Genomic DNA, 23,052 nt, shown 5'->3' on the forward strand with positions numbered 1-23,052 from the left:
TATCACAAGGCAAATACATGTCCTCCGGATTTAAAAAATGGAAAGAGGGCCAGGAGTTTGGCCTAGTGGTAGAGTGCTTGTGTAGCATGAATGAAGACCCAGGTTTGATTCCTTTGGTACCACATAGAAAAAAGCCAGAAGTGGTGCTGTGGCTCAAGTAGTAGAGTGCTAGCCTTGAGAAAGTCCAAGGACAGTCCTCAGGCCCTGAGTTTAAAGTCCAGTACTGGCAAAAAAAAAAAAAAAGAAAGAAAGAGTTGGGTGAGGGGTAGGGAGGTGGTAGGGTGTGCAAGGCTTATCAGTTGGTGTTTCAGTGGGGGAAAAAATCTCAGTAGATTGTATATAGAGATTCCCTTCTTGAACACTTGCTTATTAAACATGTCATTTGAAATATGATGTAAAAATCAGTGTTAATAAATTTTTAATAAAAAAATCTCAGTAAAGAAGATGGTGTGGAAGACAGAACCAGTAGGATTTATACATGGGATGGGACAGAGTTCAGTAGAGAAATGTCACCTCCCAGGGAATAGGAATCACAGACTACTGTCTGTTTATGACTAAAGAGGCTAAGAAGGGTAGGGGATAAATGGCTGATCCTTAAATTCTGAAGCCTGTGTTTGAAGAGCCCATGAAAATACTTCTACAGGTGAACATACCCAGGAAGATACTTGATCTCATGTAATGGGTCTTGAACAACTTGAAGGAGTTGCTTAAACAGTAACCATAAATAGATACATATTATATAAATATATATTATATTATATATGTATGTGTATATGTATTATATATATATATATGTATAGCCAGTCCTGGGGCTTGAACTCAGAGCTTGAGCACTGTCCTTGGACTTTCTCAAGGCTAGAACTCCACCACTTGAGCCTCAGCACCACTTTCAGCTTTTTTCTATGTATGTGGTACCGAGAAATTGAACCCAGGTCTTCATGCATGCTAGGCAAGCACTCTACCACTAGGCCAAACTCCCGGTCCTACAGTAGCCATAAATATTTTATGGGACTTTTTTTTTAAGTTTTTTTTCTTCCAACAAATTTATGTATATATATAATAAAATATATGAATCATATATATGATCAATTCATATATATATGATCAATTCTGTATTTCACCCAGATAATAGCTGTAGAATCTAGACAGAGCAGTCAATGTTGACTAGATGACATAGAGCAAGTGCATAGATTCTGAAGTAGAAGATCAACATTCAAATCCCAACTCCATCACCCACAAGTATAAAATCTTCAGTTACTGAAATTCTGGGCCTCGTGGATATCATTGGGGAACTAGTGCTACCTTCCTTATGGAGTTGCAAATGAATCACGTGTGGATCTTTTGGGCTAGAGGAGTAAACACTCAGTAAGGGCAGCAGTTGTTGTTTGTTGCCATTCTTCTTGCCATTCATTGAATGCATGGGCCTCTCACAGGTGGATCCCAGCTGCAGGCGGATCCCAGCTGCAGGTGGATCCCAGCTGCAGGTGGAGCTGCTTTTCCCAGCTACAACAGAGCCAGTGAGTCATACAATGATCATGCTGCCAACTTCCTGAACTATTGAATTGCCTGACCATCTACTTACAACCACAATTTTTTAAGTTACCCTTTCTGTTTGAAGTTCACGTATTACCAGGGCTCTTTCCTTATCCCTATCTTTCCTTTTCAAGGTCATTAAATCCCAAAGAAAGCAATTTGAAAATGATGTTTTTGATTGCCAATCCTTTCTAGCTTCTTTGCTCCCATTCATTGTCCTGCCTCATTTGTAACAAAAGAAACATGATATTTTATCTAATCTATTGTCATCCATAAATTGACAGTTGATAACATCTGTGTATAGTGTATATATGCCCTTTATATGACTCAGTGAGTCCTCTGCAATAGGGAGTCACCCTATCTTGAGAGAATAAGGGACATTTGGTAAACAGTTCAGGGGCCTGTGTATACCTTTTCACTTTCCCACGAAAAAAGATCTAGAAGATACTGCCACAAAATTTCACCCTAGCTGGGCACGGTGGCTCATACCTGTAATCCTAGCTACTCAGGAGGCTGAGATCTGAAGATCATGGTTCAAAGAGAGCCAGGCACTAAAGTCTGTGAGGTTCTTATCTCTAATTAACCACCAGAAAACTGGAAGTGGCCCTGTGACACAAGGGGTAGGGTGGTAGCCTTGAGCTGAAGAGCTCAGGGACAGCACCCAGGCCCAGAGTTCAAGTCCCACACCAACTCCCCCCCCCAAAAAAAATCCACCCTAGACTCATCTCTGGTTCTGCTTTCAATATGTGAACTCGCACTCATATTCAACCCCTTTGGATAGGCAAAATAATACCCTTTCTCCCCAAAGACATTAGCCCTCTAACCTCTGGATTCTGTGAATATTAACTAGCTGATTTTAAAACTGAAAGATGATCTTGGGGGAGAAGAAAGGGGAGGGAAATGGGGACAAAAACATGAGAAGGGGTATCAATGTGTGTGAAGTAATGCGCCTTCTCTCTGGCGAATATAACTGTAACCCCTCTATTAATTACAATAAAAATGTATGAAACAAAAAGAAAGATGATCTTGGTAGACAATGAAAAATAGAAGACAGAAACAGGAGCACAGCTCAGTGGCACTGTACTCCACTCACACCAATGAAGCCCTGGGTTCAATCCTCAGCATTGCAAACAAAAACAAAGCAGAGGAGAGGAGAAGCGTTAAAAGTTGGATCATGTGAGAAGCATTTAACCTGCTGTGGCTAGTTTGAAGATGGATGGAGGGGAAAAACATAACAGGAAAGATGGGGGAAGCTATTGAATTTCCAGCTTCTGAAAGCTAGAAATGACAGGAAAATACAGTGTCCTTTGGAGCCTCAAGAAAGGAATACAACTGTGCTCCTTTGGTCTTAGTCCAGTGAATCTGTCAGGTTTAAGACTTTGCCAGACAGATAAGATGGGTGAGAAGTTCAAGAGCTGCTGGTGATCCACACTAGAAATATGGCTTGTACAAACGAAAAGTTGAATTTTCCATTTCTATTTCTTTTTCAATTATCTTTATTTGCAATAGAAATCACCACAATCTGGTTGTTGTCTAACATCCTGGATAGAGAAGACTGGCCCGAGTGTACCCTGGGATCAGTTACCTTGTCTTTCTCTCTTTCCTGCTGGCTAGAAAGCAGAGGTGGGAGGAAGTCATCTAGGACCATGCCAATAGGACAAAACCCCAGGATGGAAAGGGAAAACAGAAGGAACTTAGGTCCTTGACAACATGAAGAGTTATCTTCTAGTGGCTCATGCTTAGGCTGTTCTGTGATAAACATATAATTGCTGATGTAGTTTAGATTGCTGTTATTTTGGATCTTTGTACAGCAGATAGTCTCCTAATATAAAAGATTCCTGGAATAATAAAAAAAACACAGTCATAAACTTTGCTAAGATTTTCTTTTTTTGGTGGGGGGGTTCCTTCTGTATAACAGGCACTATGTTAAATACATGGACATATTTAATCTTACATGTCCCACTAAGTATAGTATTATATACCCATTCTGCAGACATCCAGGAGGCTTACAGATATTGGCTCATTAGAGTCAGGATTAGAACATTCTAATGAATGGGTATATAATATTTTTTTTTTTGTTTTACCATCCCAGGCTCGAGCTCAGGGCCTGAGCACTGTCCTTGGGCCTTCTCAAGGCTAGAGTTCTACCACCTGAGCCACACCACTTCTGGCTTTTTCTATGTAAGTTGTTCTGAGGAATCAAACCTAGGTCTTCATGCATGCTAGGCAAGCACACTTAACCACCAGGCCAAACTCCCAGCCCATAATATTTTATTATTAAAGGCTAAGCAGTTAGAATGTGCAATCTTGTGTTTTAAAATCCAGAGATAACCAGGAGTTTATACCTTAAGTTCAAATGCTATTACTGCTAATAGAGATATACAGATGATATCTAGCTAGGTAACTAGCTAGCTAGCTAGATGATTAGATAGGTAGATAAAAATGCAGTTACTACACTGTCTGCAAATATTTTCAGCTGTTTACCCAGTAGTCATTCACCACTTCATCTCATTTTTCAAGGCTAAGACCTTGACTTCTGAAACGTTCCTACTACAGAATCCATGAAAGAATCCCGAACTGGTATAAACTACTCACAGGAATTTAATTTCCTTTTGCCAGTGATTGGCCTACAAGTAGGCACGTGGCCCAGTTCATGATCAATGAGAACTTAGCAGAAGTCTGATAGGGAAACAATAAGCCAAGAACCTGTCTGGAATGAAGATACAATACTGGAGAAACAGCATCTATTCTGCGATCACGGAGACAAAATCATACATCTGTAATCCTAGTTTCTCTGGAAGCTGAAATCTGAACATCCCAGCTCAAAGCCAGCCAGTACAGAGAAGACAGAGAGACTCTTATCTCCAATTTTAAAAAGTACTAGCTTTTGCTGGCATTTTTTTAGAAGTGGAAGATCTTCAACCTTGAACCATGAAGAAGAAAAAAGAGGAGGAGGAAAAAAAAGATAAAGGAAGAGGAAGAGGAAAAGGAAGAGGAAAAGGAGGAGGAGGAGGAGGAGGAGGAGGAGGAGGAGGAGGAGGAGGAGGAGGAGGAGGAGGAGAAACTGCCAAGCAAGAGTTCAAGGTCCTGAGTTCAAGCCCCAGTATTGGCACAATAAACAAATAAATAAGGAAATACAATTTTTCTCCCTCCATCACAAACATTTCTTGAGGAATGCACACTTGTGTAAAGCATTTAAATTCTGTGGCACCAGGCAGTTACTATTCTGCAATCTTAAATATAATAAATAATGTTCATCAGTTCAGTGGAATACAAGAGCAGAAAAACCAACCGTAATGCACATGAAGACATTCAAGGGTCATAATTACTCACACCAAAGAGTAAATGAATTGAGACATGTTGGCAGATAACTAAGATCCAAAACATATTTAAATACACAGAGGCATGTTTACTTACACAGAAATAACTAGGTAGAAATAGTGTTTCTTCTTAAGTTATCCTAAAATCTGATATAAGTCTCCTCTCCATATAAAAACTGTTGATATTTATATACTCAGTCATCCAAACATATAAACAACTTTTAAAAAAATCAAAGATATTTTCAGTTGAAGGATGAGCGTATTTTTTTCTGCACATATACTAATGTCACCATTCTACTGGGCTGATAATCTTTAATCTGATTTATAACTGAAAAGCTCACATGGTGACTTATCTTGCACTATTTCATTTACACACACACACAGGGATTATTCATCAAATGAACCCATTTTTCTTTCCTGGTATTTCACAAAAGAAATGAGCTAGACATTTCTCTTTCAAATACTGAGCTATCTAAAAAGATTCCCAGATAATCAAGGAAAGTCTGAAACAGCAAATTAACAGGCAGTTTTCAGAATTATTTTGGCATTTTGGCAAACTTAATGTAAGTTAAGAAAACACCTAATTTGCATAATGACAATACTGAAAGAAGAAACATACCTTGGAAATGATTAATGGCTCTCCGTGCTCCAAGCCACCTTTCAAAGTAAAGCCCCAGGGAGCTCCTCCTTCCAGGAAAATTTCTAGATAAATATACCTTCCCTTGGGGTTCAGCGTGGCACTGGCTTCATCCAAGTTCTCAGGAGTTCTCATCCTGCCATACACATGATTCTGGACTGCAGTGAATTCCCTAAAGCAGACTCAGGCAAAGGAGCATCTACAGACCCAGTCCTGAAATACCTGCCAATCGACAGGTTTGGAGAAACAAATTCTTTGCAATCTGCAATATCTTCCCAGCTTCACACCAAGGTGCTGGCCCTACAGAGCGCTTCAGGTCCACATTTCAAATGAAAATCCTCGGGAAGTTCTGGGCTCTCTCGGAAGCCCCTAGTGTTGTAGATTCCTCCATTGAGTTTGCAGAAACTTGCTCCCGTGACTCTCTGGAGATTGCTTTTCTCTTAAATAGTCAAAACCTTTCCCTGTATATTTTCCAGAGAAAAAATTTAAAGCTTCTCATCATCTGGCAAGAATTTGGCAGAAAGTCAAAGGAATGGTACAGTTTTGATTGATCATCAACCCTTTCTTCCTCTGGGAGTGAAACTTACCATTACAATAGTCCCCTCCCTTCCAGAAGAAAAGGGGGTGGGGGAGCCCTTCCCAGGCTTCAGCTGGCTTCAGAAGTCTCTATCCTGTCTCAAGCGGATTCTGAGGCTGTGCCAAAACATTTTTTTTTGGGTCAGCAAACTGCCTCATTTGCTTCTCAGGAAGAAAACAGACTTTTTAACAAAGTATAGAGAAAAATAATTTTTTAAATGTTGATTGCAAATGGAGAAAGAAAAATATCAAGGAGGCTGGCTAGTTGTTTTCTTAACTCTTTTCAGTGAAGACGGACCACAGCTGCTCTGCTGGCACAGTCTCTTGCCTAGGCTGGAAGAAAGAGGAAAGGCAGAGCAGGCAGCAGAGGCAAGTAGAATAAGGCACAAAAGCATCTAGACTTTTCTGCACAGCAAATGCAGCTCTGCAAAATATAGCTAGCCATAAAGACCTGCCAATCAAATCAGTCGTAGAGTTGATAAAGCATAGAAAGTTAGAAATTCCATACAGATGATAGCTAATTACCAGGGACTAGAAAACAGTTGCTAGAAGAGCCCAGCTGGTATTAATTAAAGCAGAACTTGCTGGTTTGAGACAGCATTGGTGATTTTTATAACCCTCTGGGCAATTCTGCTTTATATGCAGCCAAGTTTGAGTGCCTATGTGGTTTGGGAAAACATTTTAAGTAAATGTCAACGTAATAGCACCTGGGTTTATTTATTCCAGCATAAGACAATATCACAAAGAATATAGAAAATACCACATATATTGAAATAGGGCTCTCAATGAAAACTTAAAGCAGGGTTCCTTCTGTCTGCATTAAGTATAGATGGTTCTTTATCCATTCTTTGTGATTATTTTTTAAGATTTACCTTTCAATCATTGTACAAAGGAGTTTTTTGTCTTACCAGTCTTGGGGCTTGAACTCATGGCCTGAGCTCTATCCTTGGGCTTTCTCAAGGCTAGTGCTTTACCACATGAGCCACAGCACCACTTCCAGCTTTTTCCACATATGTGGTACCAAGAAATCAAACCCTGGTCTTGCTAGGCAAGTACTCTACCACTAGGCCAAACTCCTGGCCACACAAAGGAGTTTTAATTTAACAGTCAATGTTAGGAATACAGAGCGTCTTGATCTATGCCACACTCAACAATCCTCTTCCCATTTATCCCAGCCCTACCCATCTCCTCAGGTTCCTAGTTCCAATTTCACATACGTACATTGAGTATTATGAATGTATTTGCCCTCCATTCTTCTCTCCCTTTGTCTGCCCCCTTTCAAACAAGGCTTATCTCAGCTTCCTGGTATGCATTTTGTTAAGCTATCTGTTAATTATTCAAAGGGGTCTCACCATGGAAATTCATTCCTGTATATACGTTAGCCAGTGTGATGGTATACATATGCATATGGTTCTTTATGTATTTCATGATATTTAGATCTTATTCTCATACATGTGAGAAAACAGGTGCCTTTATCTCTCTAAGAGTGACTTCACTTGATATGCCTTTTCTAGGTCTATCCATTTCCCTGCGAATGACTTAATATTATTCTTCATGATGGATGAACAAAGCTGTACTGTATGTATGTGTGATACACACTCACACACACACACACACACACACATATTTCTTGATCTATTGTTTCTAGGCACACACTCATATTCACGGGTTGTAGGCAACTGGACTGTTTTCATAACTTAAGAAATGAATTAATGCCTTGTCAGTATAAGGCACTTACAGCTCAAAGTTGCTCTGATTGCAGCTTTTTCTATATACTCTTGTAATATATGACATTTAAATCATTACTTTTTTTTTTTTTTTTTTTTTTTGCCAGTCCTGGGCTTGAGCTCTGGGCCTGAGCACTGTCCTTGGACTTTCTCAAGGCTAGAGCTCTACCACTTGAGCCTCAGCACCACTTCTGGCTTTTTTTTCTATGTATGTGGTACCGAGGACTCGAACCCGGGTCTTCGTTCATGCTAGGCAAGCACTCAACCACTAGGCCAAACTCCCGGCCCCTAAATCATTACTTTTTATTCAAAATTTAAACAGTGCAACTCATGAGTTATCAGAAATATTTCCAAAAATTTCCTGTAGTGTGAATTTTATTTTGGAAACTGAAGTGAGGCAGGATAGTGGTTTGTTTTGGGGCTATGAACTTATATTTAATTGAAAATTTGATATAGAGAGGCAAATAAGACTGGCAGTTAATGTTGAGCATATGGCATAAGTGACTTTTGAGTAACAGTGTCATCTTACAGAGTCAATGCAAACAAAATAGAATATACTGTCACTTTTATGTAATGATAATGTTTTAGCATTTTACAATTGTACCAGATGAAAGTAAGTGGAAAAGAGTGGTTGACTTTTTTTTTTTTTTTTTTTGCCAGTCTTGGGGCTTGAGCTCAGGGCCTGAGCACTGTCTTTGGACTTTCTCAAGGCCAGAGCTCTACCACTTGAGCCTCAGCACCACTTCTGGCTTTTTTCTATGTATATGGTATCGAGGAATCAAACCGGGGTCTTCATGCATGCTAGGCAAGCACTCTACCACTAACTCGCATCCAGACTGGTTTTTTTTGTTGTTGTTGTTGGTGGAGGGGCTTGAACTCTGGTCCTGGGTGCTGTCACTGAGCTCTTCAGCTTGGGCTTGAACTCTGGGCCTGGGTGCTTGTCACTGAGCTCTTCAGCTCAAGGCTACCACTCTACCACTTGAGCCATAGCACCACTTCCGGTTTTCTAGAGGTTAATTGGAGATAAGCTCTCATGGTCTTTAGTGCCTGAATTGGCTTTGACCCTTGATCCTCAGATCTCAGCCTCTTGAGTAGGTAGAAATACAGGTGTGAGCCACCACACCCGGCTTCATAATATCTTAAAACTGACCTCCTCGTTTACTCTCTCCCCATCCCCACTACCTATTATTCAGCATCTTTCAGTGAGTTTTATTTTGCTCGGTTGACTTTTAAGAATGATTGATGGAGACAGGTACTGGTAGTTAATATCAGAAAACTGGACTTGGAGTTGTGGCTCAAAGTGGTAGAGTGCTTGGCCTTGAGCAAAAGAGCTCAAGGACAGCACACAGGTTCTTGAGTTCAAGCCCCCACAACCAACAAAAAAAGAAAAAAAAGAGATTTGTATATTACCTATTGGGGCTAGCTTTGGCAGCTTTATTTATAAATGAAAAAGCTGAAAGATGATTGGGAGGGGGTTGGGGAGAGAAATGGGGAGAAAAACATGAAAGGGGGTATCAATGTGTGAGAAGTAATGTACCTACTACCTGACGAATGTAACTGTAACCCCTCTATACATTAACCTGACAATAAAAAAAAGAAAAAAGAAAAAGCTGGTATGCACCTCTTCTTGAATCACAGCTTTTTTTTTGTTGTTGATTAATTGGAGATAAGGCGTCTCACAGACTTTCCTGCCTAAACGGACTTTGAGCCAGGATCTTCAGATCTCAGCCTCCTGAATAGTTAGAATTACAGGCATAAGCCACTAACGCTCAATGCTTTAATTAGGAATTATACAAGTGGATAAACTGGTAGATAAAATCTGGGATTGGTGACAGTTACCTTTGCTGTCATACAGATGAGAAGGAAGCCAGCTCAAGGGAAACAATGTATATTATGGATAGATCATCCTGGTGAAAATAAAGCCAGAGTGACATCTAGTGGTTCTTCTGGCTCTTTAACGCCATGGCAAACAAGCTGCTCAGTCTAGGTTTGAAAGGTGATTTAGGGGCCGGGAGTGTGACCTAGTGGTGGAGTGTTTGAAGCCCTGGGTTCGATTCCTCAGTGCTACATACACAGAAAAAGCTGTGACTCCAGTGGAAGTCCTCTGGGCTTGAGAAAAAGCCCAAGGCCTGGCACCAGGAAACAGAACGTAAGTAAAATAGTAGGGACTGACACGACGCCACCTAAGTGCTTGCCAGACCAGGTATAACTCAGCCTGCAGAAGGGCGGCAGGAGGAACACGGGAGGGTACCGAGAGACCGTACAAGAGGGACTCCCATGCTAGGTTAGTTTCTCCGGCAGCAGGTGCAAGATTTGAAGGCTGCCGGGTTGCAGCCTTAGCCCATTTCCTGCTGGGCTGAGGGGGGCGGGACTTTGGCTCTCTGTTGCTCCGGCAACAGCGTCGGGGGCGGGGCCTGGCCGCGCGCGCGTGCGCGCCGCTATCCCACCACCACCGCGCCGCCCCCTCCCCCGACGTCCCACAGAGGCGCCAACGGTCGCCCCCGGGCTGCAGCCGGGCCGGCGGCGGCCGGAGCCCGAGCCAGCGCGGCGAGGCCGCGCGCGGGGTGGGGGCGGGGCAGCGTCTGGCGCCGCCGCCGACGAGGAGCAGCCGCCCGCCGCCGCCGCGGGGCTTCGGGGCGCCGCGGGGAGCCTGCCGGTCCCCGGGTCGCGCAGGTGCGGCCGCTGCCCCCGCGGCGATGCGGCCGGTCTCGTAGGATGAGGTGTTAGTAGCAGGTACCGGGGCAGGACTCGACCTGGGGGACCGGGGCTAGTCGTTCTCCGGAGGTGGTGTTCATTTCGGGAACCTTCCATGGCCTTGCGGTGCACACCGTAGATGCTCAGGGAAACGACTTCGTTTGCAGGATGCGCAGCGGCTGTTTGGGGGGCGAGTTCAAGACGTCGGGGGTGTCAGGACTCGTAGGGGCCTGGGCCCTGACTTGGTTTGTGGGAAATCACCGCGGCGGGGCGGGGGGGGGGACCAAGCCCATGCTTCTGGTCACTGCCTGGCTTGGGGGGGCGGGGTAACGAGGTGTCCCGCCCGGGACAGCCACTGGGGCGCTGGTCCCTGGAGACCGTGTCGGGACTCACCATGGAGGGGGACGTCCACTCAGCTCGCCCATCCAGCTCTCCTGAACCCGGAGGTCAGGTCTTGGCGAATTCAAGACGAAAGGAGCCCAGAGACGAGCTAGACAGGACTGTCTCTGGCATAGGGGAGTGTGGGGGGGGTGGGGGGGTGGAGCGGCGGGGGCATCCTCCCTCTCCAGTGCCTCAGTTAGGGGACTTAGGTGATAGGTAGGTAGGTAGGTAGGTAGGAGAGATAGACCGATATAGATAGATGATCGATAATGGATGATTGATGGATGGACAGATAGATAGATAGATAGATAGATAGATAGATAGATAGATAGATAGATAGATAGATACATAGATAGATACATAGATAGATAGATAGATAGATAGATAGATAGATAGATAGATAGATAGATAGATTGTCTGCATCCACCCTGGAACTTGAACTCAAGGCCTGAGGATTGCCCCTGAGATTTTTCACTCAACACAGTGCTCTACCACTTGAACCACAGCTGCACTTCTGGCTTTTTGGTGGTTAATCGGGGATAAGTCTCACAGATGGCTAGGCCTGACAGTTGTGATCCTCCGATCTCAGTTTCCTGAGTAACTAGGATTACAGGTTGTGACACACAGGCACCTGGCTCTTTTAATGATGAGAGATGCTGTCATTTCTAGTTACCTTTTATTCTTTTTTTCATGTGTGTAGGTGTGGGTGCCTGTCCTGGGATTTGAACTCAGGGCCCGAGGACTGTTCCTAAGCTCCTAAGCTTTCTTTTTTTTTTCTTTGTAAAAGGCTATACTGGGCTGGGAGTTTGGCCTAGTGGTTAAAGTGCTTGCCTAGCATGCATGAAGACCCGGGTTCGATTCCTCAGTACCACACATGCAGAAAAAAGCCAGAAATGGTGCTGAGGCTCAAGTGGTAGAGCTCTAGCCTTGAGGAAGTCCAAGGACAGTGCTCAGGCCCTGAGCTCAAGCCCAGGACTGGCAAAAAAAAAAAAGTAAAAGGCTATACTGCTTTACGACTTGCACTGCTCCACTAATCTTTGGTGGTTCATTGGAAATAAGAATCTTACAGACTTTCCTGCCCAGGCTGGCTTTGAACTGTGATCCTCCTTCAGATCTTAAGTCTCCTGAGTAGCTAGGATTACAGGTGTGAGCCTCCAGCACCCAGATAATGAATTTATTTTTGTTGTTGTAGGTGACATTGTTTTTATGTTGCAAAGATGTTATTTTCCTCAAATAGAAAACAGCAGTTGTATATGTGTGAAATAAAGCCCTTGACTGTCCTTGAGCTTTCTCAGGGCTAGCACTTTCCCAGTTGAGCCACAGCATTACTTCTGGCCTTTCTGTGTATGTGGTAGTGAAAAATCAAACCCAGGGCTTCATGCATGCTAGCTGAGAGCACTGTACTACTACTAGGCCACACTCCCCTGCCTCCCTACCCCTCTCTTTTTAAAGTGAGGACTCAGTATTGCCTAGTAAAAACTAGGGTAATCCATTTTATTTTTCAGTTGTTAGCTTGAATGCAGGGCCTGTGCACTGTCTCTGAGCTTTTTGGCTCAGGGCTCTTTGAACCACACTGCCACTTCTGATTTTCTTGGTCAATTGAAGATAAGAGTCTTGCTAACTTTCCTGCCTGGGCTGGCTTTGAATCTTGATCCTCAGATCTCAGCTTCCTGAATAGAAAGATTATAGGTATCAGCCACCAGTGCCCAGGGATGGATCCATTTTAAAACTCTACTATTCATTGAATGGGGAGTTTTGTGAACCAACTGCTCCCATAATAATTTTAAGTGATCTAAAATTTTATAGTATAGTATGTGCTGAATAGTAGCCACACCAAAATAGTGAATATTCATCACTGGAGCCTGTAAATTTTATAAAGGAAAAAGGTCTTTGCATATGAGATTAAGTCAAAGATCTTGAAATGGACTCTCATGAATTACCTAAAGATGCCTTAAAGAGGCAAGGAGATTTGGTACAGACAGAAGAAGAGAAAATCGGAAGTATGACCAATGGAGAAAGAGAAGGGAATGATGTGGCCACAGGTCAAGAAATGCTGGCGGTCGAAAGAGAAGAGGAATGAGTGCCTTTCTAGAGTCTCCAGGGGAGCCCAGTTCTACCTATTCCTTGGTTTCAGCTTTCTGATACTGATTTTGGACTTCTGGTCCCAGAACTCAGAAACAACATCACTGAGTTGTTTTAGGCCACACATGGCAGTGCTCTTAAGTCTTGTTGAATTCTGTATGGGTGAATATTTTAAGATCTGTACAGCTGGGGCAAGTAGAGCAGTGGAAACCAGTGTATATTTTTCTGAATCCTTGAAATCCTAAAAAAGAAAAAAAAAGGACTTGAATAAGGAATTTGGCAAAATAGAGAAAATTAAGTGGTACATTGGAAAGAAGTAATTTGACATTTAAACCAATTTTAAAAATATTTCTTCTGTTTTCCTACTGATATGTAAAATATTTTAGTTTTTCTTTTCTTTTTTTTCTTGTCAGTCGTGGAGCTTGAACTCTGGGCCTGAGCACTGTCCTTGAACCATTCAGCTCAAGGCTACTGTCCTACTCCTTGAGCCACAGTGCCACTTCTGGTTTTCTGGTAGTTAATTGGACATAAGAGTCTCGTGGTCTTTAGTGCCTGGGCTATCTCTGAGCTGTGGTCCTCATATCTCACCCTCCCAAGTAGTTAGGATTACAAGTGTGAGCCACTGTTTTTATATCTGGCTAAAGGGAAGACAGAAAAAAAAAAGTAACTTAGGAAATCCTTAGTGGAGTCTATTGTATATCCAGAAAGTAAGAATTATACTAAATAAGAATTGAAGATACCTGGAGATGGAGGGTCAGGACTGGGGAAAAGAAATGTGAAGTGCTTCTGTGTGAGGCATTAAAATATGGCTAAAGGAGACCTCTTTAGTCATCTGGGATGAAGATATGAGTTCAGGAAAAAGTAGTGGTTAGGCTTTAATTGATTCACTGTGGAATCTAGGAAGCTAATTTACTCTTCCCACACACTTTTCTTTTTAAACTGCATTTTTGAGGCACAATGCAATTATTTCTAATTCCAGAGTTGTAGGGTCAACAGCACAGTTCCATTTAAAAACATATCCATTTACCAGCCAGGATTTCAGCCCAGTGATAAGAGTGCTTGCTAGCATTCATGACAACCGGTGTTCAATTCCTCAGTACCACATATATAGAAAGCCAGAAGTGATGCTGTGGCTCAAGTGGTAGAGCTCTAGCCTTGAAAAAGCCCAAGGAGAGTGATCAAGCCCTGAGTTCAAGCCAGGACTGGCAAATAAATAAAAATTTTAAAAAGATAAAAACATATCCATTACACAAAGAAGTTTTCAATTCTTATTTGTAGTTGGTCCTCATTCTCCATTTAAACACCATCTCCTTTGGTATCTGGTCTACTGTACACTTCGGATTGAGTTTCTGTACTGGAGCTGCTTCATAACAGGCTACACTCTTGTGTATTTTCTACCCTTATATACCTGCTTAAAATCCTTGAACTTCACTGGGTGTGGTGCCTCACGCTTGTTATCCTAGTTACTCGGGAGGCTTGAGATCTGGGGATCACTGTTCAAAACCAGCCCGGGCACTAAAGAATATGAGACTCTTATCTCTAGTTAACCACTAGAAAACTGGAAGTGGTGCTGTTGCTCAAGGGGTAGGGCAGTAGCCTTGAGCTGAAGAACACAGGGACAGTGCTTTAGGCCCAGAGTTCAAGACCCACATCCAAAAAAAACCTCAAACTTCGCAATTAGAGCAAGTCCTAGACCCAATCAGTTATATATGAACCAGCAATATAGTATTGAACCTTTCCCTCAGTGTCCCTATAAACTGAAATGAAATTTTTGCTAAAAAGGGAAAGAAGAATAAATGCAAAAGTACAAATACATATTTAAGACAGCAAATGAGCCTTGTATTGAGGCAGAGTGTTCAGGAGAGTGGCAGATGAAGCTGGAAGGTTGTTCAGGTCAGACTATACAAGGCTTTGAGTTTTAACTCTAGTTTTAATTTTTTTTGTGTGTGTGGATCATGGGGCTTGAACTGGGCCTCGGTGCTCTCCCTGAGCCCTTTAGTTCAAGGCTACTGTCCTCTACCTCTGAGCCTAGGCATTGTCCCTGAGCTCTTCTGCTCAAGGCTACCTCCTTACCCTTGAGCCAAGCCCCACTTCCTGTTTTCTAGAGGTTACCTAGAGATAAGAGTCTCAAGTCCTTTTGTTCCTGGGCTAGCTTTGAATCTTGATTCTCAGATCTCTGCTTCCTGAGTAACTAGGATTACAGGGGTGAGCCAGTGCGCCCGGCTTCACAGTAACATTTTTTTTTTGCCAGTCCTGGACCTTGAACTTGGGACCTGAGCACTGTCCTTGGGCTTTCTCAAGGCTAGAGCTCTACCACAGCCACCATTTCTGACCTTTTCTATGTATATGTGGTACCGAGGAATTGAACCCAGGTCTTCGTGAATGCTACGCAAGCACTCTACCACTAGGCCAAACTCCTGACCCCCACAGTGACATTTAAAACCAAGTATAATACCTGTTGCCTAGCTAAAGGCAGAGTGAAAGCAGGTTGAATTATCTGAAGACTATTCAGCTTATCTATTTCAGTAAGTTTGGACTGTACCTAGAGAAAGGTCTGATCTGAGAATGTCCACATAGGAGGATGTAATCTGTAGGCTTACTTGCTGTATTATTTTGTTAATGCCAGTACTAATAAAGTTAGCCTTGAGCTTGCAAGTGGTTTGTAATTGGACTGTTTTATTTGTTATTTTTAATTAAAGCCTTTTCTAGGCTCCATGTTTTATATATGCTGTATAAAGTGAAAATAATTGAATAATTTTGCTGTTAAAAACAAGTATTTAGGTAGGTCCTGTCAAAACCTCAAATTATAAAAAATGAACTTGTGAGTTAAACTTTGAAAATAATAAATTTTAATGAAATGTATTAATAAGCAGATTTGTATTTTTCAGGTGGTAATAGAATAATTGAAAATAAGAATATCCAGAAATTAAGGTATTTTTAATTTTACTTCTAGTTACATTTAAGAATTATAAACATATACAACTGATATACCAGTTTGTTGTGTCTGTATCTGATTTATCATAGAAAACTTGAAAATTGGAACCTGATGAATATGGGAAGTGGTATATCTAAAACATAAAAACTACAGAGTTTTACCTTTTGGTTTTCAGACTATGTTCAGTGGAGCCTTCTCTACTAGTCATAAAAGTATCTCTAAGGCAGGGCAGTGGGTGTGTAGATAGGAAACAGATAGCGAAAGGCTTTCACTCAGAAAAGATTTGAAAAGTACAATTATAATTTCTTTTGGTAAAGGTGAAAAGATTTTGCTGTGCTTCAACAGCTTACTCAATGAAAGAAGGAAATTTCCTTACATTCTCTGTTTCCATATTACCTCCCTACCAGATGGTTTCATGTGCTAATGAAATATGGTTTTAACTTAATTCTGTTCCATTGTAATAGCTACTGTGAATAGTCTATACCCACTTTCTTCTTTGTTCATGGGCTTATATAAAGTTTATCTTTCCTCTGTACAAATAGAGCCATTGATTATAGGACAGTCAGATCTTCCTGATCTCTGCCTCCCCTATAGCTAGAAGTGCAGGTATAAACCAATACACTCACTGATCTGTGTGTAATCTTTAAGTACTTAAAGAGATTTCAATTCAGCATGTCAATTTATGAGTATAATGTGTGTTGATTGATGTCTCCCATTGCTCTTGTGTCTCTTTCAACCCCACCCATCTCCTTAAGTACAGATAATTTTTAAACATTCTAAGTTTATTTGTTTAGTTATTCTAAAACTCATAAAATAACAGTTAGCATTGGCAAATAGAGATCCTGAACATGACTTTTATAAACAAGTGTACATTTAACTCTTAATAAATTTTTTTCCTCTCTAAAGGACGATGCTGTCCAAAAGACAACTGTTATCTATTTGTACTAAATTAATGAGGATATTGCATTGCATTCTTACAAAAAAGCAAATATGGTTTGCAAATCAAAATATTCTAAGTCAAACCTTCTTCCTCTTTCCTTTCTTGTCCATCTTCTAGCTTGTCCATCTTCTAGTTTGAATTCTGCTTCCTGCTGGCTGAAAAGTTTTGGGTATCAAGTAGTTTCCCAGTACCTGGCTGGGATTCTCCCTGTCCTGTTCATTCCTTCTTGCTTTTGATCTGTCTGTAATATATAACATTTCCCGTAATTTGAAAGTTCTTAGTGCCATTCACATGCATGATTTTTGTATGTTACTAAAATGATAAATCAGTAGTCATGATTTATGAAATGAGAACAGTACTTGGGAATACATTCTACTTAGAACATTAAAATAGCTTAGCAATCTTGACTAACATTCCATTTGTTATAGTTCTTTGTGCAGTATTTCTCTGCCTACTACCTAGTTCCTAAAAATGATAACACAAAACATATTAGGGTGTTTATCTGTAATGATAGTTTTGATAAATGGCACCTTTGTGATGGAAAGAAACTGTGAGTAAAACCAAAAAGCATTCTATTCAAAACAGATTGGGGCTGGGAGTTTGTCCTAGTGGTAGAGTGCTTGCCTAGTATGCATGAACACCTGGGTTCAATTCCTCAGCACCATATATGAAGAAAAAAAGCCGGAAGTGGTGCTGCAGCTCAAGTGGTAGAGCTCTAGCCTTGAGAAAGTCCAAAGACAGTGCTCAGGTCCTGAGCTTAAGCCCAGGACTGGGGAAAAAAACAAACAAACAAAAACCAGACTTAATCACTACATTTACAAACATCAATTACTATTAAAAAATAAGGATAAAACCTAAGTTTTTTGCTTTTGTTTGTTTTTCCTGCCAGTTCTGATAATTGAACTCAGGGCCTGGGCATTATCCTTGGGCTTTTTCAATGCTAGTGCTGTACCACTTGAGCCACAGCACCACTTCCTGCTTTTTCTATGTGTGTGTATGGACCTGAGGAATCAAATCCAGGGCTTAGTGCATGCTAGGCAAGCACTCTACCACTAGGCCACACCATAGCTCTAAAACACAAGTTTTATGTATGATCTTTCCCCCTTTTTTTTTCCACATCCGTTTTTTTTCCTTTGCTGATAAAAGTTCTCCCTAGGTGGTCCAGGCTGGTGCATTAATTTGCTATAAGGCACAAGCTGACCTTGAATTTGAGATCCTTCTATCTCAGTTTCCTGAGAATTATAGGCCTTTGCCACCACATCCTGTTATTCTTAAGATCTAGGAGTCAGGCATAGTGGCTCACGCCAAGATTTGAGGCCAAACTCCCAACTAAAACCTTTTAAACATATAATTTATAGCTGGGCGAGGTAGCTCATGTTTATAATTCTACTTAGGAGGCTGAGATCTGAGGATCAAGGTGTTCAAAGCCAGCTGAGGCACAAAAGAATCTGAGACTCTCTTTTTTTTTTTTGTGCCAGTCCTGGGCTTGAGCTCAGAGACTGAGCACTGTCTTTGGAACTTTCTTAAGGCTAAAGCTCTACCACTTGAGCCTCAGCACCACTCGGGCTTTTTTGTATGTATGTTGAATCCAGGCCTTCGTGCATGCTAGGCAGGCACTCTATCACTAGGCCAAACTCCCAGCCCCTCTGAGACTCTTATCTACAATTAACCACTAAAAAATGGGAAGTGGGGCTTGGGGGAAGGGTGAGCCTTGAGCTGAAGAGCTCAAGGACAGCACCCAAACCAAGTTCAAGCCCCATGACCCACCAAAAAAAAAAAAAAATATATATATATATATATATATATATATATATAATATGTGTGTGTGTGTGTAAAATTTATTGTTATTTAAAGGTGATATACAGAGGAATTACAATTATATGAGTCAGGTAATAAGCGCATTTCCTTTTGTACACTGTCTTCTATTTCCCATCTCTTTCAGTCCCTCCTTCCTGTCTCTACCCAAGAATTATCTAGTTCACTTTCTTCCATGAATAAAAGGCTTTTTAAAATTTCCAACAGGAAAAGTCCTTTTAGTTTTGAGATTTTATTTAGAATTTCTAGTTTTACAATGTAACCAGAAAGTTTCTAGAGGACTTTCTTTGTAACATTTCAAATTTATGGAACATGTATTTCATTTAGATCCTAAAATAAGATTTATGTTTATGGATATTACGTGTATACTTTACAGAAAATATGTTCTATACTAATTAAATGGAGCATATAGTATGTTTCCAAAATTATACCTTAGGGATTATAGTATCTTTGCTCATTTTTTGCCCATTTGGCCTGTCTCATCATGGCAAATGTAATTCTAGTTATTTCATCTTCTACAACTTATATTTGCTAAGTTATATGGTACATAGAAACATTCAATATTTATTGTGAAACACAAAAGGGGTTGCACTGTCCTTGGGTGGTTTTTGATTAAGGCTAACGCTCTGCCACTTGAGCCACAGTGCCATTTCCGGCTTTTTCTGAGTATATGGTACTAGGGAATCAAACCCAGGGCTTTGTGCATGCTAGGCAAGCACTCTGCCACTAGGCTACACTCCCAGCCCCAAAAAGGGTTTCTAACAAAAAAGTACTCTTTGTGGGGCTGGGTGTTTGGCCTAGTGGTAGAGTGCTTGCCTAGCACGCACCAAAACGCAGGTTCGATTCCTTGGTACCACATACATAGAAGAAAGCCAAAAGTGGTGCTGTGGCTCAAGTGGTAAAGCACTAGCCTTGAGGAAAAAAAACCCAAGGACCATACTCAGGCCCTGAGTCTAAGCCCAGGACTGGCCAAAAAATAAAAAAGTACTCTGGCTACAAGTCTGGTACCAGGATTTTAACTTGTGCTTTTGACAGTTTTCATTTGCTTGACAGATCTTTGTTTATCCCTTTATTTTTAGCCTCTTTGAATGTGTGTGTTTCAAGGGTGCCTCTTGTATACAGGATGCAGTTGTTATTGTTGTTGTTTTTCCAGTCCTGGGGTTTGAACTTAGGGCCTGGGCACTTGGACATGTTTGCTCAAGGTTAGCACTCTGCCACTTGAGCCACAGGGCCACTTCCAGCTTTTCCTGTATATGTGGTTCTGGGGAACCTGCACAGCATGGAGTTAATGTCTTGTTTTCCGCATACTCCATACCTACTACCACAGAACTGGAGATTGCTAGGATTTCTTGCATGCTAGTCACTTACCAAACCATGGAGCTATATATACCTCCAGACCTGGTTTTAATTGTTAGTTGTTTTTTAATGTGGTTTTAATTATTAGTTTTTTTATGAGCCAGTTTGAAAATCCTTTCAGTGAACAAGTTGAGTCTTCTCACATTTACTGACCCATTTTTTGGTTTGTTCTAAATTCGGTCATATTATGTTCACATGACTATAGTGTCTTGTGATAATACCTAATAATAATCACTATTTTTTTTTCCATTCTGGGGCTTGAACTCAGGGCCTCAGCACTGTCTCTGAGCCTCTTTGCACTCAAATCTAGTGCTCTACCACTTGAGTCAGGGCACCACTCCCCAGCTTCTTTGAGTAGTTTATTGGAGATAAAATTCTCAGGGGGGACTTTCCTGCCTGGGCTGGCTTTGAACCATGATCCTCAGATCTCAGCCTCCAGAGTAGCTAAGATTATAGATATGAGCCACCAGTGCCAGGCCCGATTTTTTAATTTGCTGTTTTATCTTTATTTATTTTCATTTAAGAGGTTTATGGGGTCCAGCTCCTGAGTTGAAGCTCCAGAACTGGCAAAAAAAAAAGGAGGGGGGTTTACAGTTTTACTCTAGTGCTCTAGTGATTGCTTTCATAACAAATTTTATAGTGCAGCTATATAAATTCCTTATTGTCACTTTTTTTTTTTTTTTTTGCCAGTCCTGGGAATGAGCTCAGGGCCTGAGCACTGTCTTTGGGATTTCTCAAGGATAGAGCTCTGCCACTGAGCCTCAGCACCACTTCTGTGGTACCGAGGAATTGAGCTCGGATCTTTGTGCATGCTAGGCAAGCATTCTTACCACTAGGCCAAACTCCCGGCCTCTTGTTGTCACTTTTAAATGGTACCCTCTACTGCTCCTGTTCCTTTTGTGTCAGCTAGTAATCTTTTCCCATTTTCCCCTTCCCATTTATAGTTGGATTTGCATTCCTTAATATTTATATATTCCTATATTACTCCTCAGTGCCATTACTTCTGTTTTGCCCTTCCTCACCATTATTTTGTTGATTATTTATTCACTTATTTTGAAATGAGAAGGTCTTGCTATGCTAGGTTGATCTTCAACCCTCTGTCTTAGCCTTCTAATTGCTCTGAACATCGACAACCTATTCATGCTTGGCTTCTACCTTTGATTTAGCCTGAACTGTAAAATTATATATTTAAATGTTTACCATGAGTCCTTTTGCACAAAATTTTTCCCAGTCATCTTTTAAAAAAACTCTGACTTTCCTAAATTTTATTCTAAAAAAATTTAAACCTAAAAAAATGAAAATGTTTTCATTGCTGTAAATAGTTTACCACACTTGTCAGTCATCTTTGGTTGGCTGAGCTCCGTGATCTCTAAATTCCTCCAAAGAATACATAATTCAGTGTTCTGGCACACTCAAGACTTTTTCTTGGTTTGCAAGAGGAGATCAGACTCAGGTCTTTAGGCACTACCACTGAGCTACATTCTCAATCCAACTTTGAACTTGTTGATGAGATATTAGCTGTATATACTCTCCTGAGTTATAATCCTCCTTTCTTACATTATTGACTTGGGTTGGTTGGTTTTAAAGAATATATATATATATATATATATATATATATTTTTTTTTTTTTTTTTTGGTCGGTCATGGGAATTGAGCTCTGGCCCTGGGCATTGTTCCTGAGCTCTTCAGCTCAAGGCTACCACCCTATCCGTTGAGCCACAGAACCACTTCCAGTTTGCTGGTGGTTAATTGGAGATGAGAGTCTCACAGACTTTAGTGCCCTGACTGGCTTTGAACCACAATCCTCAGATCTCAGCTTCCTGAGTAGCTAGGAATACAGGTGTGAGCCACTGTTTCCTGCTAGTTTTTGAAGAATACTATGCCAGTCTAATCTTGCATTTGTAAATTATTGCTTTTGCTTGGAGGCTCTGAGGATTTTCATATAATCTTAAAAAAATGGTTATTACATGCCTTAGAGTTGATCATTCTTGGTTCATTTTTCCTTGTGTAGAAATGTATAGATTCAAGTCTTCATTTCTAGAAAAAGTTCTTAAATTAGATATTATGTAATAGTTTTATTTCCTTGTGACTTTGCCTTTTTATTTCATCACTTTGTGTGTGTGTGTACATGCGTGTGTGTACATGTGTGTGCACACGCATGTATGTGTCTGTGCCTGTCCTGTGGTTTGAACCCAGGGTCTGGGCACTCTCCTTGAGCTTTTTTTTTTCTTGCTCAAGGCAAGCCCTCTACCATTTGAGCAATAGCTCTACTTCCAGTTTTCTTTTTGGTATAGAGATAAGAGTCCCCGGGACTTTTCTGCCTTGGCTGGCTTTAAACCACACTCCTCACAGATGTCAGCTTCCTGAGTAGCTAGGATTATAGGCATGAGCCACCAGCACCCAGGTCCCAGCCTTTATTATCTTTTCATTAGTTGAAAGTGCCCTCTTCCCTGCAGTTTCTTTATAATATGATATGGGATGGAAAGTCTAGGACAGAGTTGGTATCTTGCTTCTACTTTTTTCTTGTGGGCTTCTTAATTGTCCTGTTATCCTGCTTTCCTTCCCTTTTCCATGAAGTCTTCGGGGGAAGCCACATCTTCTCTCAATATGTGATTCCTTAGCAAACATTACTACTGTGAAGCAGTTAACTTCTTCAGACCCTTCCTTTATAGTCAGGCTGTGGACTGTCAAGTTCCCACTATTTTGGCTTTTACCGTTTTACTTTCCGGGGGTGAATTTGTGTGTTCTTTCTCTCAGACTTTGGCTCATCTCTGTCCTTTTCCATGTTTAGACTGTTGTCTCCTACAGGATTCCTTTGGAGAAAAAAAAAAATTCCTCTAAAGGTATAGAATACATGTGGTTTTAATTGTTCTCTTTCTTAATTTAGTAAAAGAAAAGGGGAGATTTGTAATTGGTATATCACCAATGTTTTCTTGGTTAATCAGAAATTCTACTTAATATCAAAGAAAACCTCCAGATTTCATTAATGATTTCTAATTTGCTGATTTGTGATTTTTGCTAAGAAGATATTTTCTTCAGGGGCTGGGAGTGTGGCC

At 41.1% G+C, this 23,052-nt stretch overlaps 1 protein-coding gene and 1 long non-coding RNA gene across 7 annotated transcripts in view; one reads left to right on the plus strand and one right to left on the minus strand.

The window, feature by feature from the left end:
• The first annotated feature begins 10,368 nt into the window (after positions 1-10,368).
• Positions 10,369-23,052, plus strand: part of Ccdc158 (coiled-coil domain containing 158) — an 82,418-nt gene continuing 69,734 nt past the window's right edge. For all 6 annotated transcript variants that reach the window (XM_090343398.1, XM_090343394.1, XM_090343395.1 and 3 more), the window contains exons 1-2: positions 10,369-10,526; positions 15,839-15,881. The gene's annotated coding sequence lies outside the window, so the exon portion shown is untranslated. The remainder of the gene's footprint in view (positions 10,527-15,838; positions 15,882-23,052) is intronic.
• LOC150055581 (uncharacterized) lies at positions 13,060-17,147 on the minus strand. The gene is made up of 2 exons (XR_016537380.1): positions 16,909-17,147; positions 13,060-13,191 (listed from the first exon to the last, which is right to left on the minus strand). It is a non-coding gene; the product is annotated as an uncharacterized LOC150055581 (long non-coding RNA).

The sequence above is a fragment of the Megascapheus bottae genome, chromosome 13 (genome assembly GCF_031878675.1).
Source record: "Megascapheus bottae isolate mThoBot1 chromosome 13, mThoBot2.hap1, whole genome shotgun sequence".
In the NCBI taxonomy this organism is placed as follows: domain Eukaryota; kingdom Metazoa; phylum Chordata; class Mammalia; order Rodentia; family Geomyidae; genus Megascapheus; species Megascapheus bottae.